Source organism: Etheostoma spectabile, chromosome 9 (assembly GCF_008692095.1).
Source record: "Etheostoma spectabile isolate EspeVRDwgs_2016 chromosome 9, UIUC_Espe_1.0, whole genome shotgun sequence".
NCBI classification, from domain to species: domain Eukaryota; kingdom Metazoa; phylum Chordata; class Actinopteri; order Perciformes; family Percidae; genus Etheostoma; species Etheostoma spectabile.
This window is the reverse complement of record NC_045741.1, coordinates 34,951,245-34,970,318: the sequence shown is the minus strand read 5'-3', so window position 1 is coordinate 34,970,318 and position 19,074 is coordinate 34,951,245.

The following is a 19,074-nucleotide window of genomic DNA, read 5'->3' as shown; positions in this document are numbered from 1 at the left end:
ACAGGTTGCTCATAAGTGGATATGACAGTGTATACAGTGTATATTTGACAGATAGTTACAGGTTTAAATGATGTGTTTAACACTATTTACAGAAAGGTGGATGCTTTGTGTTACAGGGTTATTGCACAGGGATTGACCCTTACTTATTATGATGTCATTGGTACTTTTACAGAATCAATCAATCAATCAATCAAATTTTATTTTTAAAGCACAATTAAAACCAACCAGGTTGACCAAAGTGTTGTACATTGACATGAAACACTAAATAGACAAAATACAACACCAGACAAATACAACATACAGTTCTCACGCCGGATTAAAAGCCAAGGAATAAAAATGTGTTTTTAGTTGTGATTTAAGCACCGGAAGGCTGGGGGCCGGTCTGACATGAAGAGGCAATTCACTCCACAGTCTCGGGGCTGCAACTGAGAAAGCCCGATCCCCTCGGCTCTTGAGTCGCAATTTAGGGAGAACACTAAGAGACTGGTTTGCAGACCTTGAAGGAGCATGTGGCTTTAACAGCTCCGTGATGTAGACTGGAGCCAGTCCATGAAGGGCAAACAATAAAACAAAAACAAACAATAAAATCTTGAAATCAATCCTAAAATGAACTGGAAGCCAGTGAAGAAAGGCAAGGACAGGGGTGATGTGATCTTGCTTACAAATTCCAGTAAGGAGACGAGCGGCAGCATTTTGAACCAGTTGTAGTCGAGAGAGGGAGGCCTGGCTAACACCTACATACAGAGAATTACAATAGTCAAGGCGAGTTGTAATAAAAGCATGTATAACCCTCTCAAAGTCTGTAAAGGATAAAAAGGCATTAAGCTTGGTAAAAAGCCTAAGTTGAAAGAAACTTGCTTTCACAACAGAATTGATCTGTTTCTCCATTTTAAATCACAATCCATTTTTACACCCAGGTTTGTCACAACAGACTTAATATAAGGTTGAAAAATGCCCAAGTCTATTTGTGAGACATCAGAGGTGCCACTGAGTCTAAAAACCCTGACCTCAGTTTTACTCTCGTTAAAGTTAAAAAGATTTAAGGCCATCCATGCTTTAATATCATTAAAACAGTCAACTAATCTTGCTAAAGAACTACCATCATTTTTCTTGATGGGCAGGTAGATTTGGGAATCATTTGCATAAAGATGGAAGCTGATGTTATGTCTTTTTAAGATCCATCCAAGGGGAAGCAGATAGAGTGAAAAAAGTTTTGGCCTGAGAATCGAACCCTGGGGAACTCCACATGTGAGGGGCACAGAAGGTGAAATAGAGCCACCAAAACTGACTCCAAAATCTCTATCTGACAAGTATGACCTGTACCACTCTAAGGCAGTGCCCTTAATCCCCACGCCATGCTCAAGGCGAGAAATAAGGAGGCTGTGGTCAACTGTGTCAAATGCTGCTGTAAGATCAAAAAGAAATTAAAAACTCTTAAATTCAGTGCTATGAAATGTATTAAAACCTGATTGCAACACCTCAAGAACACCATGTGTATCTAAAAACAACTGCAACTGTAAAAGAACTGCCTTCTCTAAAATCTTCGAGACAAAAGGGAATTTAGAGAAAGGGCGATGGTTTGAAAGTGCAGATGTGTCCAAATTTGTTTTTTTGATTAGTTGCTGCACCACTGCTTGTTTAAAAAAGGCTTGAACAGAACCTGAAGTAAGGCTGCTATTTATAATTTCTTGGATGTTAGGTCCAATAGTGTCCCACACCTCTTTAAAAAGGCGAGGCGGGACAATATCAGTGGGACAAACTGAGGGTTTAAAATGTGTAAAAGTGTTTTTAAGAGTAGAAATGGATACAGACTCAAATCGGTTGAAAACAGCTGCACATTCTATGGAGATGGAGGGGTCAAAAGCAGGAATTGAGATGCACATATCCACAAAAAAATTGAGACATTTTTCACAGGCCTCAGAGGATTCTACATGATAGACAGATTGGGGAGTATTAAGAACAGAGTTAATTGTTTTAAAAAGAACATGAGGTTTGTGGCAATTATTTGAAGTAAAATCTGAGAGATACTTGGTCTTCTCAGCTTTTACAGTTCTCTGATAATTGCGCAAACTTTCTCTAAAAATGTCAAAAGAAACCTGAAGAATGTCATAAGAAACCAGAAGTTCAGGTTCTAAATTGCTTAACATTGTGCTAATGAACTGATAATGTACTAATGTCCCAAACAACACATTAATACGTTAGCACACACATGGCAAAAACAAAATTAATAGCACAAAGAAAGTGAAACTTTTCCTGGAGATTGCACAATACCACACAGCACATTATTGCAATTTTGGGAGCTGTGAAATCTTGTAAGTTGATAAGACAGTGACAGATTTAGAGTGCCAAAGATATTCCCTCTGGTTCCTCTTATGTGAATTCAAACATTTGTATATATTTGCCAGCAAATGTAAGCAAAGAAAAGTGTAAGCTTCATGAGTGTATATGACGATTCATTCAACACCTTCCTAGCCAACAAACCATAGTCTCGAACATGCTTTTCACAGTTCAAAGGATGTCAAAGGATGTGATCATCAAAAGAAGAGAAAAAAAACAATGCAATGGCACCAAACAAACACTTTACTTCTATTTTTTACGAGTGTCCAGAGACGGGAAATGTACTGTATGTAATGAGAAGAGGCGCCTGCTGGCTGCCTCTGTTGGTCAAAGTGGTCCTCTCTCTCTCAGGATAGTAGCCACTGTTGCTTGACACCTCTCAACCTCCACCCTTTTCCCTGAAAAATAATGTGAACTTTCTAATTAACTCATACAGAACAAGACCCAGGAGAGATACTTTTCAGCTTTAATAGAACACGTAAACAGATGCTTATAGATTTTTAATCATTTTATGTAAATAATATTACACAATAAATTCATACTCTTAGACTACTATCGGCTGTTTGATAAAGCAGGAAAATAGAAGTTTGTGTCTGTCTCACAAACCTCTGCGTTTTTTTTGTCTTTGAATTGAAGGCTGCACAATAAATTACTGGTTGAACAATCGGGTAACCAGAGGTTCAAGCACCTGTGGCTGAAGCATAGATCCCCCTCAGCTTTCAGCTTTCACTACATTCACAATTAGCTTTGACTCTTTGACCTCTGACCTTGACAGACACAAGCGGGAAATCTTCTCTAGTTACAGGAAATAACAAACGAAAAGGTCTGCTTGGTGAAAAATGGTCTTGTTAAATAATAGCATTTGCTACCTAATGGTAGCCTACATTGACGTGATTTCTGAGTTTTTAGAGCTTTAATATTTTAACAATTTATGATATTTTGTGTATTTCTATCTTTAAGTATCTATCTATCTATCTATATATATATATATATATGTATGTATATACACTACCGTTCAAAAGTCTGGGGTCACATTGAAATGGTCTTATTTTTGAAGGAAAAGCACTGTACTTTTCAATGAAGATAACTTTAAACTGGTCTTAACTTTGAAGAAATACACTCTATACATTGCTAATGTGGTAAATGACTATTCTAGCTGCAAATGTCTGGTTTTTGGTGCAATATCTACATAGGTGTATAGAGGCCCATTTCCAGCAACTATCCCTCCAGTGTTCTAATGGTACAATGTGTTTGCTCATTGGCGCAGAAGGCTAATTGATGATTAGAAAACCCTTGTGCAATCATGTTCACACATCTGAAAACAGTTTAGGTCGTTACAGAAGCTACAAAACTGACCTTCCTTTGAGCAGATTGAGTTTCTGGAGCATCACATTTGTGGGGTCAATTAAACGCTCAAAATGGCCAGAAAAAGAGATCTTTTATCTGAAACTCGACAGTCTATTCTTGTCCTTAGAAATGAAGGTTATTCCATGCGAGACATTGCTAAGAAATTACAGATTTCCTACAACGGTGTGTACTACTCCCTTCAGAGGACAGCACAAACAGGCTCTAACCAGAGTAGAAAAAGAAGTGGGAGGCCGCGTTGCACAACTGAGCAAGAAGATAAGTCCATTAGAGTCTCTAGTTTGAGAAACAGACGCCTCACAGGTCCCCAACTGGCATCTTCATTAAATAGTACCCACAAAACACCAGTTTCAACATCTACAGTGAAGAGGCGGCTGCGGGATTCTGGGCTTCAGGGCAGAGTGGCAAAGAAAAAGCCATATCTGAGACTGGCCAATAAAAGAAAAAGACTAAGATGGGCAAAAGAACACAGACATTGGACAGAGGAAGACTGGAAAAAAGTGTTGTGGACAGATGAATCCAAGTTTGAGGTGTTTGGATCACAAAGAAGAACGTTTGTGAGACGCAGAACAAATGAAAAGATGCTGGAAGAATGCCTGACGCCATCTGTTAAGCATGGTGGAGGTAATATGAGGGTCTGGGGTTGCTTTGGTGCTGGAAAGGTGGGAGATTTGAACAGGGTAAAAGGGATTCTGAATAAGGAAGGCTATCACTCCATTTTGTAACGCCATGCCATACCCGCTTGATTGGAGCTAATTTCATCCTACAACAGGACAATGACCCTAAACACACCTCCAAATTGTGCAAGAACTATTTAGAGCAGAAGCAGGCAGCTGGTATTCTATCGGTAATGGAGTGGCCAGCGCAGTCACCAGATCTGAACCCCATTGAGCTGTTGTGGGAGCAGCTTGACCGTATGGTACGCAAGAAGTGCCCATCCAACCAATCCAACTTGTGGGAGCTGCTTCTGGAAGCGTGGGGTGCAATTTCTCCAGGTTACCTCAACAAATTAACAGCTAGAATGCCAAAGGTCTGCAATGCTGTAATTGCTGCAAATGGAGGATTCTTTGACGAAAGCAAAGTTTGATGTGAAAAAAATCTTATTTCAAATACAATATATATATATATATATATATATATATATATATATATATATATATATATTATGTTTCCAGACTCCGAAAGGAAAATACCATCCTTCCTTTAACTGATTTAACTACAATCAAAAATACCTAATCTTCTCAATCATTTTCCACCCACTTGGTTCTGGTGTTTTCTTAATAAAGTTATTGTTAGTAATATATACAAATACAGTGTACTGTATATGGCCAGTCACTAACCATGGACCTAGGGAATTGTGATTTCCAATATATATCCATTACATTCTTCATTCCATTTCAACGCAGAATTTGACATTACATTAGATAAGCGTGGAGTGGAATTTCTCAAACAAAGATGTGTTTTGCTCACTTTGAGAGAATGGACACTTCCTGTCTACCTACCTTGCGTGGCCATGCAAGCTTGATATATCATTATAAAGTAATCTCATCATTATTTGGATTACATATAATTATTCTTATTGCTTAGATTGGCTCTGACAGCAAAGCAATGTTTTATATTGCGACTCTGCCCTGTAAATATACAGTAGTTACAGCATTTAAAGTTCATTAAGACACAAGACAAAAAATACAATTCCCGTTTTATAGCCTAGGTAAATGAAAAATGTCTGAAAAAAATATGGATCCTCTGAAAAGACCTTAACCCAAACGTTACATATATACAATCAGTGGTGTAGTGGTAAAAAAAGAGGTGGGTAAACTATAAATTCTGTGATCAGGTGGACCAGGACGCGATCACCGATAAGGGGGGCCACGGTCTACCGGTGTATCCTGATGACATTGCTATAGGTGGTCTTTTATCACTGGTTGTTCCCTCATAGGTCACACAATCAGTATTCAGTTCATACATTAATTAAAGTTCTTGTTAAAAAGACTCAAGAAGGAATTATATGGTTGAAATCTATAAAGTTTACTAAATGACAAAACAGAGACAACAAAAATAGGTGTAAAATATTCACATTTAACAATCTGGAATCAAAAACCTTTTTACTTTTGTCTTAAAAAAATTACTCAAACCAACTAATCAATTATCAAAATAGTTGGTGATTACAGTTTTTATATATATATATATATATATATATATGTATATATATATATATATATATATATATATTAAAAACCCCATTGATTTACTCCATATGAATTTAGATTATCAGCCATAATGTATAAACCATCCCAGGTAGACTGACCCAGTTTCTGCTCCTGATGAAGCTAGAAGTCTGTATGATATCAACCTTGTAACATATTTTTTTTTTCTTTTTATTAAATCTTAAATTTTACAAAACATGTTAAACATTTGATGAACACTTTGGCATCAGTAAAAAAATAAATAAAAAACAGCATGTTAAAATAAGTAAATAAATAAAATAACCTTACTATACAGTGGATATATAGAATCTTAAGAAGAAGAAGGAAAAAAAAAAAAAAAAAAAAAGTGTATTAAATATAAACATCAAGAACATAAATACAGTACAAAGACAAGATGAGATGGGCAAAGGCTATACAATTATAATTCCTTAAAATCTTGCAGTAGATCAGCTATATAGATAGTTTTCTTACTATTAATGACTTGGATAGACTCACAAAAGATTCAAAATTCATTTCTGAAGCGTGTGAAAGCTGGTCGCGATTTAGCAAATTTTGCTTTATGGATATGAAATTTCCCGTGTAGAATTAGTAAATTGCCAATCTTGTGTAATTTTTTGTTCTTGTGATCATATTCAATAATAACATCTTTTGCTTCTAATTTAATTTGGAGATTCTTTTGAACATTTAAATAATTTTCCATTTTTTTCCAGAATTCCACAGAGAACCGACACTCCCAAAATAGATGTACAATAGTTTCTTCTTCAGATTTACAAAATTCACATTTATTATCCACAGACGCAAATATTGAGATAAATTTGTTAGTGGGATAAATATTATGCAGTATTTTGAAATGCAGTTCTTTCACTTTATTGGGGATAACAAACTTGTATGGTAGAAGCCATGTTGATTCCCAGTGAATGTTGAAGTACAAAGAGTTCCAAACAAATTTTCCCCGTGGAGTGATTTTCCTTTTGCTGTAGAAGAAGTTCCTTATATGTTTATTGGTACATTTATGACTTTTAATATTTACTCCATCAACAAAGAAGGTTGGATCCAATTCTTGACTCTCAAAGTGACATTTCATTAATTGAAGAATTCCACTAGGTATAGCATTTATTACCATTTGATATTCTTTATGGGTGACAGGAAAAACTTTAGACCTGAGAAATTCCTCATAATTAAGAAGTTCAACATTTTGTAAGTCTGCAAGAAAAATAATATTCCGGTCAACCCAATGTTGTAGATATAAGGACTTTAGTGGAGCAGATAAGTGCCATTTTTTAGGGTAATCGTTCACTTGTGGATACAAGCACCAAAATTGGTACAATTACTCAGTGGGTAGTGCTCTTTCAAAAAAGTACGTTAGCCATTGCAAAAAAACTTCATGGGAGCCGCGGCGGCCATATTAATTTCCGCCATAGCCAAATTATGTATATTTGCATGATATCTCCTGAACAAAACATTCAACTGCTTAAAGGATGATGTCTACCCCTATGTTTTGATGGTCAATGATTACAATAATACCACACACAACATAAATGAAGGCCTCTAGACAGCTGATGCAGCCATTTTGGATTCCGCCATAACCTAATTATGTATTTTCCATCATATCTCTTGAACCGTACAAGCTAAATCACAAGAGGCGATATTTACCCCCATGTTGTGATGGTCAAGAATTACAATGAGACCATATTCAACATCATAAATATCAATAGTTAAAGTCCTCATATTGATTTGGAGAGGACTTGAAGAAGAAGAACCTAAACTTTATGAGCAAATCAAGAAAAACTGCAGGAACTTCTTCCATCAGGAACGTGCCTCTGTCAATTCTTTGAAGAAAAAGGTGCTGAAGGAGGATTGCCAGCTCTTCTCCAAACTGTTCATCTCATGCAAGAGCAGAGAGTGTGATCTGAAGGAGCTCTTTAGACATGAAAATCTGCCATTCCCTGCTGCCTTGAGTGATGGTGGGAAGCTCCACGCCCCCCCTTTGGCAAGTATCACAGCTTGGAAACGCTTCTTGTAGCCAGCCAAGAGTCTCTTTCTGGACTGTCTGTCACGCACTGCTACTTTAAGGTCTATCCATAGATTTACATTATGTTGAGGTCAGCAGATTGTGAAGGCCATGGCAAAACCTTCAGTTTATGCCTCTTGATGTAATCCACTGTGGATTTTGAGGTGCGTTTAGTAGGATCATTATCCATTTGTAGAAGCCATCCTCTCTTTAACTTCAGCTTTTTATTCGGAGCCCTTTCTTCTCCAAACGTACCTTTGCTCATTCCAGCCAAAAGGTTCGACTTTAACCTTAACTTTGACCAGAACTTGGTCCCACTATGCATCAAGCTTGTCTATATGTTCATTTTCCTTCTTCCAACACTGATTTTTGTGGTGAGGACGTAGAAGACATTTTCTTCTGATGACTCTTCCATGAAGACCATATTTGTGCAAGTATCTCTTTATAGTGGAATGGTGTACCAACTCCAGTGTCTGCAGGTCTTTCTGGATGGATCGCATAGTCCAACGTGGGTTTGGAATTGCTTTTCTCACAAGTGGTTCTGTCTGATATTTTTCTTGGTCTTCCAGATCTTGTTTCAACTTCCACTGTTCCTGATGACGGCCATTTCTTAATTACATTCCAAACAGAGGATATTGGCATCTGAAAACGCTTTGCTATCTTCTTCTAGCCTTCTCCTGCTTTGAGCGTGTCAACTATTTTCAGTCTCAGTTTTCTAGACAACTACTTAGAAGAAGCCATGGTGTTGATTGTTGGGGGAGGGGTCAGATGAGTCTGGGCATTTAAAACCTTAAGATTGACATCACCTGGTCTTTCCAGACGATGATTGAGAACAATCCATGACACTGTCAGGTCTCAGCTATAAAAAAGTATGGTGCAATAAACTCTGCAGGGTGCTCAAACTTTTGCAGACGCCATTGTTGTTTTCTGTTATTTTGAAAGTGTAAATGATTAAATAAAATCTAACTTTTTATGACATATTATACGAATGTCTAATCTGTCATTTGATTTTTCCATCTTTTCTTGGCTTCTTTATGCACATTTATACAAATATTTACCTGGGGTGCCCAAACCTTCGAGCCCCACTGTAGAGGCATACTTTGTGAAATGCAAAAGAACAGACATAGTCTTTGACATCTACCAACAATCCAGTTTGAAGGCAGAACCTAGGTCAAAAACAGGACATGAAGCCAGACGCAAAGTGATCAGCAATGGCAAAATACCCAAGAAATGGCGTAACATTCTCAGTGAGGATGAGAATAAAACTGAGCTGTCAGCAACCACTTCAACCTAGATGATGTAAGTCCATGTACCGTAGTCCTGAGGAAGCTGACACAAGGAACTTTGTCCTTGCCAAAAATGGTAGCAAAAACCTTATGGTCAAAGCCAGTGACAGCGTTCTTGTTATAGCAGTCAGTGGTCTACCAGTTCTTCGGGACATTGGTCTGCAACAATTGTGGCTTGCTTTTGGCCAAGGAATGAATCTTGGATGGATCATGACCTCTATCAATGTATTGGAAGGGAGAAGAGCAGTGGTATTCTTTTCTTTCATGCATTCACTGCCTGTGATGTAGTTTCAGCCTTTGGTGGCAAAGGGAAGAAGACTGCTTGGCAAACATGAAATATATTGGACAAAGCTTCTGAAATCTTCAGCCAGCTCAGCCACTACCCTCCAAGAATGGATGATGGCAACCTGAAGATTTTAGAAATGTTTGTGGTCATGATGTAGAACAGATCCAACGAAGCAGGGGGAGTAGATGAAGCCCGGTTGGACTTGTTTGCCAAAAAGTAAAGGCCATATGAAGCCATTCCTCCTACTCAACTACATTGCTGAGTGTGTAAAGCGTTCAGCCTACCGCGCTGCATCTGGAGTCAGCAACTGTCTCCAGCCAGAAGTACTGATCCTTCTGAGTGGGATGGACCAAGAAAGGGGGTCAAGGGCAGATCTTCTGGACAAGCTATACCCAATTGTAGAGGGGCTGTCAGCAACTTGACCAAATGTGGATGAAAAGCAAATGCCGTGGAAGATGTGAATGCATCACTTTGGTTTTAAACTGTACAGCATTTTAAAGTGCCAGACTACCATGTTGGCATAAATACATTACAATGCCCACTTTAATAAATGACAAAAATACAATAATGTTATGTGCCTCCAAAAAGAAAATATAGGATGAGCGGTACAGCATTATCTGTATCTGTTTTACCACATGAAGTTATCTGTACCCGACCGTACTCGACGGGTGGGCCTAAACCGAAGTGGTCAGATTTAACCGGGAAGTGGGTCGGTTCTCTTGAATGTGCGGGGCTTTAACCGGTATGTTATTTAAGCATGAAATTGATAAAATTTTGATCAAAATTTTTAAATTTTTTATTGCTGTTTGAAAACTACATGACAGCATCGAGCTTCAGATCAATGTGGTGTCCGCTAGACAGGGATGGTCCCTCTCTCTCTCTCTTTCTCTCCTCTCTCTCTCTCTCTCTCTCATAGCCACCTCCGCTAGACAGTGGATGGTCATGTCTCTCTCTCTCTCTCACTCTCGCATGGCCACCTCTGCTAACAGTGGGATGGTCCCTGTCTCTCCTCTCTCTCTCTCTCTCTCTCCTCTCTCATAGGGCCCCCCTCCGCTAAAAGTGGGATGGTCATCTCTCTCTTCTCTCTCTCTCTCCTTTTCCTCTCCTCTCTCTCTTTGACTGCTGGGGGACACACTGACTCCTTCTCCCCATCTATCTTTTCTATCTTTCCATTTGTGTGCATCCTGTCCCAAAAAGCTTGTTACTAACCTAGCTCCGGGAGTCATTCCCCGGATCCTTATGTTCTTTTCCCCCCAGCTGTTTTTCCTCGATCAGGGGCGCCCAAAAAACAGGGTATCCTGTCCATGGTCCCGCGACATGTCCTGCGATGCCATGTTACATCCTGCTACCTCTGCGGTGCCCAGCTACGTCCTGCTGTGCCTTGTACGCCCACATGCCCTGCTTTGCTACAAGAACTACTACAAAACAAACTCTTCATTCTAATCCCAACCGGGTCGTCAGACCCGCCTCCCAAGAGCCTGGGTCTGACCGAGGTTTCTTTCCTAAAGGAAGTTTTTCCTCGCCCTGTCGCACTGTTGCTGCTCTGGAGGAAAAAACTGGAACGTTGGGTCCTTGTGGATTCTGGAGTGGGTCTAGACCTGCTCTATCGTAAAGGTCTTGAATTCTTTTTGTGATTGTCTATAAAAAAAATTGAATTAAATTAAATTGGTGTTGCATGGAACAAAAAACAAATTCAAAAACTTTTGCAAAAATGAAAAAACCATGCGGTTGAAATTTAGAAGTAAAATGAATGACAGTTTTTCATACTCAATAACTTTTTTTTTTTTTAACTTTTTATTTTTTTATGATCAGTGGGTTTTTTTTTTTTTTTGGTTTTTTTTATTTTTTTTTTCCACCCAGGAAATTGTGTGTGGGTGTGTGGTGTGTGTGTGTGGTGTGTTTTGTTTGTGTTGTGTGTGGAGGGGTAAGAGAGAGGGGGGGCGGGGGCAGCTAAAGAAAAAAAAAAAAAATCTCATGCAGAGCCCAAAAGAAGTTGCTTTTAAAAACCAGAGCATGCTAAAACCCACTTCACCATAAATCTACTGGGGACTATATGGACTACAAACCCCCCCGTTCCCCGAAAAATCTTGGTTCATTTATTTCAAACCAAATTAAAAACAAAACCCAAATTTAAGAAACCCCCAAGTTAACGGGAAAGATCCCCAACCCCGTTGCTGCCCCACGGAGCGGGGTGGGGGCGGGGGAAAAGAGAGAAGAGAGAGAGGAGAGAGAGAGAGCGCTTTCTCCTTGTTCGGGGGTGTGTGTTTTGAGGTAACGTGTTTTAGGCGGGGGGCCTGTATTTCACAGAATGCTCGCCCAGTTAAGGGGTTTTATTCTCCGGCAGGATTTGACTCTATTTCTTTTTTAAAACTTGTACCCAAAATCTTTTTATCCTACCGGATACTCGTTTCAGCCGGAATCGGACCCCCTGTAAAAAATAAAAAACCCCTTTACTTTTTAATGCTTTAATAAAACTTTTTTTTTTGGAATTATGTCACGTTTCATGGATTATTTACTCTACATACCACTATAGACTCTCAAAACACAAAATAGATATGTATGTAACATCCTTATAGTAAAAAAAAGGATTCAAAAGGTAAAAACCTTGAATATGTCCCAATAGTAAAATTATGTGGGCAGATATGTGTTTTCCAATGATGGAAATGGCGGCCATCTTGGAAAATGGCGGCCATTTTGAAAGATTAAGTGGCTAACGTTATTTTTCAAATTATTGGCCCCAGAAGGATAACTACACCAAATTTGGTGCTTCTATCCACTTGTGAACGATTTCCCCCCTTATCTGCCCCACTACTTATTCTTTCTGGTTATGAATTCATTGTTCCATATAATAGTTCTGTGAGGAGAGAAATTGTGTTTAAAACATAATTTGGCAGCGTTAAGTGCTTGCTGATGAAATTTAGATAATTTTTGCGGTATCTTAATTTCATTGTAACTGCATTGTAATACAAATTGGAGGCCTCCCATTTTTCCAAAAATGGACTGTGGAATAAAGTACCAAAGGGAATCTGGAGCTTTTAAACATTCTTTTATCCATTTAATTCTAAAGGTGTTGTTCACATCCATAAAGTCCAATATTTCCAAGCCACCTGCATTTCTTGGGGCTGCTAAAATCTCCTTTTTTAATCGGTGGCATTTGTTTTTCCAGATAAAGTTAATTAAAACGTCATTTATTTCTTTACAGAGGGATTGATGGATATACAAAGATTGGGTAGGGTAAATAAATCTAGAGATACCGTCCGCTTTGCTCAAAAGAACTCTACCTATTATGGACAGATCTCTTTGAAGCCATATATTAAATATATTTTTAGTTTTTTGTATTTTGGGCTTAAAATTCTTTTCTTTTGGTTCCTTTAGATCTTTAGAGATATGAATTCCAAGGTATTTAATACTATTTTTCACAGGAATATCACACATAAGCTTTTCATCAGTGTTATATAGACATAGAATTTCACACTTCGAAACATTGAGTTTTAAACCTGATGCTAGCGAAAAGGATTGGATTTCTTTGATGGAGTTTCCAATTTGTTTATTTTTTAAGAAAAGAACTGTGTCATCAGCTAGTTGAGAAATTTTAATTTCTCTTTCAAAAATCCTTAAACCCTGTAAATTGTCACAATGTAAAATATGTAAGGAGAGCATTTCAACAACAATGAGAAACAAGAATGGAGAACAAGGGCAGCCTTGGCGGACTGATCTATAAACTGAAAAACTTTGGGTGGTATTTGGATATAGCATGACACAGCTACTGATATTTTTATAAAAGCATTTTAACCCCAGAGATACATTTTTCACCAAAACCAAAAGATTTGAGTGACCTAAATAAGAATTGATGCTCTACTGTGTCAAATGCTTTATAAAAGTCCAGCGATAATATTACAGCGTCAGATTCCACATATTCAGAATAATCTATTAGATCAAGAATAAGCCTTATATTACAGCTTATATGCCGATTAGCCATAAAACCAGTTTGAGTTTCATTTATGATTTGGCCCAATCCTTTTTTTAAACGTCTGGCAAAAATTAATGACAGTATTTTATAATCTACATTTAGCAATGTTATAGGTCTCCAGTTTTCTAATAAAAGGTGATCTTTATCTGGTTTGGGAAGTAAGGTTATTACACCCTGCTTCATAGTAGTAGTCATTTCCTCATTATCGATACAATCTCTTAGCATGTTAAAAAATGGAGTTTCAATTATGTTCCAAAAGCATCTATAAAACTCAACAAGAAGACCATCCATTCCCGGAGATTTCCCTTTTTTCATTTTATTTACAGCTTCAAGAATTTCAGATTTCTGATTTAAATTCATTAGAAATTTGTGGGATAAATTTCCTAATTTTGCTGATAAAATTCTCATCTTCTGTTGAGTTATAATGAGAGCTATATAGATCAGAATAGAAACGGGAATGAATCAGATAAGAAGTGTCTGCAAGCTGCCGAACACTTCTGTACACACCCCCATATGTCATAACCATTCATTCCTACCATCCCAAGCGGATAGGGTGTTTGCAGACTGGAGAGAGAAGGGACTTGTTGCCCTCGGAGACCTATATGTGGGCGGACATTTTGCCTCGTTTGGTCAGCTGGCCACGCAATTTAATCTACCAAATTCTCATCATTTTCGATATTTTCAAATCAGGCACTTTGCTAAAGGTGTACTACCAAACTTTGAAACCATGCCACCAAGTTGCCCATTCTACGATCTCATGCTGCTTCCTCCTGACTCCAGGCACCTAATATCTCGCTTTGTGCCCCTGTTCGCCATCTCCGCATCCACTCACCATCTCAGAGAAGCTTGGTCTAACAAACTGGGGCTTGAGGTGTCCAACGATACCTGGACTGAAGCTTTGACTAGAATTCATACATGCTCTATCAACGCAAGATATAAACTGATTCAATATAAAGTTGTTCATCGATTACACTATTCTAAGCTTAAACTGCATAAAATCTACCCGTCACTTTCTTCTCTGTGTGGTCGATGCGAAGGTGCGGAGGGTTCGCTATCACATCTTTTCTGGTTATGTCCTCAATTACATAAGTTTTGGTGTGATGTATTTCAGTGGTTCAGTCTGGTCTTTAACTTGGACATTGCCCCTGACCCAGAGCTGGCGCTCTTTGGGTGTTCAGAAAAGGCTCTCAGGTATCCGCCTGAGATGCAACAAGCACTAATGCTTGGCATGGTTGCTGCAAAGAAAATGATTCTTATGGACTGGAAGTCCCCCACTCCTCCCTGCTTTCAAAAATGGCTTAATGAAATGACTGGGATCATCCAGATGGAAAGGATACGGATGCAAAACTCTAAAACACAAAACCGCTTTCTGAGCATCTGGGGACCATTCATTGACTATCTTAAAAACATGTGATTCTTTTCTGTAGAGATGTGCTCTTGACTGTATTGCAACTTGTATTGCTATGACATCTGAACGTGTAGATAACAGCAATATAACATTTACCCAAGACATGCTTTTAATCTTGATTTTCCTGGCAGCTCCGTTGTTTGTTTGTGTTTTTCTTTTTTTTGTGGCTTTTTTCTGTTCTGTTTTGTTATATAAAACTTGAAAAGACATTGAAAATAAAATATTTAAAAAAAAAAAAAAAAAAAAGAATAGAAACGGGAAGTATAGTTCGCTATATCAGATGGGTTGGAGATTATATAGTTATCTATTTTTAGAGAGGTAATATTATTTCTCTATATGTTTCTTTTTCCAGAGCAAAGAAATAAGTTGTATTTCGCTCACCTTCCTCTAACCATTTTGCTCTAGAGCGTATGAAGGCTCCTTTGGTCATAGTAATATATAATCGGTCGACCTCTTCTTTCAGACTTGACAGCTTTAATTTTTCCTCTTCGGTAAGAGTATTTTTATTTATCAAAGAGTTCAGTTCCGCCATTGTTTCTATTTCTCTCAAAGTATTACGTTTTTTCATTTCCTTACTAAATTTAATAGCTAATTCTCTGATCTTAAATTTAAAGAATTCCCATTTTTTAATATTGCCAAGTTCATTACAATTGAAAATATCACCAGCAGTAACTTCAACTGATTTACAAATAGCTTCCTCATTTAATAGATTGCAGTTAAATTTCCAGAAACCACGAGATTTTCTGGTTTGCTCTTGTGGATTAGCAAAAGTGACCACTATCAGTTTGTGATCTGAAAAGGGGGCATAGCTATGTAATGTTTCAGAAACATATTGTAAAGTATAAGAGGAAATTAACCAAAGATCAATTCGAGATTGTAGAGAGCCACTAACATTACTCCATGTATATTCTTTTTGATAAGGATGTAAATACCGCCAGACATCAATTACACCAAGTTGTTCACACAAATGTGATATAGGTTTAAATTTTGAGTTATGGGAGATCTTTGCAGGTAGTCTATCCATTTGATCATCTGCTGCATCATTTAGGTCACCACCTATAATTAAGTGAGCATCTTTGTATTTTTCCTTCATCTTTTTTAACTCTCCCGCTATTTGGGTATACATGTTTTTTGCCAGAACATTGTTATTATGTCCATATATATTGGTTAACATCAGAATTACATTATTCACTCTAAGAACCAGAGTAATCCATCTACCCTCTTTAGAAAGGTGAGATTCTACCACATCTCCTTTAAATTTATTAAACAAAATAGCTACCACCTGCTGAGTGATTAGAAGCATGACTTAAGTAAATCTGATCCCCCCATTGACTGCTCCAGAATTTCCTATCATCATCACATGAGTGAGTCTCTTGTAAAAAATTAAATCTGCACTAGATCGTCTACAGAAAAGAAAATAGCCTTTCTTTTAGAGATGTTTCGTAACCCTTTGACATTAAGAGAAATCACTTTAAGGTTAATGAATTATTTGCCATACAAATAGTAAAGATGTTTAAATAACTGAATAAATAAGGGAAAAGTGAAAAGAAGAATTGATGCCTACAACTAGAAACAGAAGATAAGAGCTAATAGGAACCCTTAACCTTTGGTAGTGATTGAAATTCACTGAACACTGGGGATACCAATATGACGTTGAACTGTCTTAAGGCCTTATTAACTTCAGGCTACATCATAGTCCACTTGTCAAACAATTACTTGCCTGGTTATTATATCTAGGAATATACAAGACGAAGATTCATGCAACAAATTTCACTCCATCGATGAGGCGACTGGACCTTGCCATCTGGTCTTCTTTCCGTCCTTACGAGCTTGCTCGACCAGGGGCCACAGTTTGTTTCTGCATTCTCTCTCGGAGCGTGTCAGGTCCTCGGCGATGCGGAGATTCAGCTTCTTCATAACTTCAGCAATGCGTGAGTCCTTCCAAATCTTGTACCTGAAGGTACGCATGTTAAATTGTACAACAATCGGACGCGGTGTCTTATCCTCTCTGGGGCGCCCAACTCTATGTACTGCATCGACCAAGAAACCGAGCTTGCTTTTATCATCAGGAGCAATCTGACTCAATATCTTCATGACTTCCTCTCTTACATCTTCACTCACTTTTTCAGGAAGGTTGTTGAGACGCAAATTCCATCTTCTGCTGTAGCGCTCGGCTTCCTCAGTTTTCTCTTTTATTTCTTCAATGCTTTTATCAAGCCTTTTAACCTTATCTTCCGTCTCCTTTGCTTGAAATCCAAGGCTTTTCACCTCTTCTTTCACCACAGTGATGTCTGCCGTGTTTTTATTTATCTGTTGTTCAAAAACGGAGAATTGCTCCTTCAACTCAAAGATTGCTTTGAGAATGTCGGCGTTTGAGACCTCGTTTTTATCTTTGTTGGCACACACTTTCTTTGGATTTGGACTATTAATTGGAGAGTCTGGAAGTGGCGAGCACAAACCCCAAAAGGTGCCATCCGGGTCTACATCCATTATCAGCCCCCCTTTTAGGCCCTTTTTAGCGTCTCTCTTTGCCATTGTGGTCCACTAGCTCCGTGCTATTAGCTTGGTATGCTAGGTACCTGAACAGTTTGCACGTGCTATCTACAAAGGGTTGTTTCTAGCCTTTAAAGTTCCTAAAATGATAGTTAACCCTTACTCGTCGGCGTGGCTCTTGAAGACTGACAGTTCAACAAGTTGCGTAGTCATTGGCCTTGTTATAGAACATAAGTACTCCGTTAAGTGTTGCAGAGCTTAGCAAACGTCAACCACCACGGTCGCCATCTTGCGCCGCCCCCAACCTTGTAACATAAGAAAAACAATTATCCACTATCTTACGTAGAAAAACTACATTACCCACAATCCTAAGCGTAACAGCAACGTTTCTGATTGGTACAACTCGCTGTTACCATAGAAACGTTTACCGTACCCGCGAAACTGCGAACAGCTAGAGCGACAACCAGTGTTGCCAAGTCCGCTTATTATAAGCGACTTTGGGCTTCTTTTTTTGGAAAGTCGCTTACAAATATTGGTAGTCGCGGGTTGCGGTTTTTTTGGGCTTGTCACTAAAGTGTTGTTGCTTATTTGGGCTTGTTCCCAGCTTGTTATTACCGGTTCCTCGATCCCGCCCCTTTCCCCATAAACACTATAGACAGCAGCGTTATGTCCCGCCCACTTCCTGCTTCTAATTGACTCTGACCCAGATGGAAACGAGTACCAGCCAATCAGAGGCAGAGCAGGGCAGTCTGTTGTTTTCTGGTTAGGAAAATGCGCGAGTAGCGACTAATGGTGAGTGGACTGTAGGAGAGTTTTTGGATGAATAAATGCCCGGGATAAAGTGGGAGAAATACGGGAAGAAATATAACAAAGACTGGGAGAAAGAGAAAGGAGGAAAAGAATGGATTCAAAACGTCGTGGGGAACAAGAACAACTCAAAATCACTGGGAAAAAGTGTCTATATTTCAGATCCCATCAGTTTTCTAATGTTAAAAGGTGGATTAACTCCCTCCTGTGGTCGTTGTCCTGAAGCTCAGGGGGAGAACATTAATAAACTCTAGTCTACCGTGTGTACAGTTTACCAGTCTGTCCACATGGATTGTTAAACCGTGCACACAGTTTGATTTATTGTTCTCTTCCAGGATCTTAGGGGGGCTCCGTAGAAAAAGTCGCTTGTTTTGGGCTTGTTTTCACAGGCCTGGTTGCGTATTTGTCTCGCGAGATCTGGCAACACTGGCGACAACAATAACTAGTTAGCTAGCTGACTAGCAAAGGGAGCTTCTTGTCACTAACTTTCAGTGGCCAGAGAATGAAATAACATCTAGTTATTTATCAGACAATATATCCTGAATTTCACTAATGGGAAAAGGTAGCTAGGTGACCTGCTACTTCATGTTTGAAAGGGGAAGGCTAACCTAATCAATGCCGTGGCTTTTTGAGTCGGTGGCATGAATCTGCCATTAACCAAATTAACCTCAAAAACATTAAGTTGAGTCCTGTTTTCCGAGCTCACTCACTTTGGGCTTCTTTCCGAGACAGTTTGCTGGCATCAGGAGGAGGGCTGCTGTTTTGGCGGCGCTTAAAAAACTGACGGATATCCATTTTTAAAACCCGTTCATCATTAACTAGCTACATGAGACATGTAGCCTAATGTAGGATAGTGTGACTGACGTATCTTTGACTGCTGCTTACTGCTTGATGTTTTAAGCCC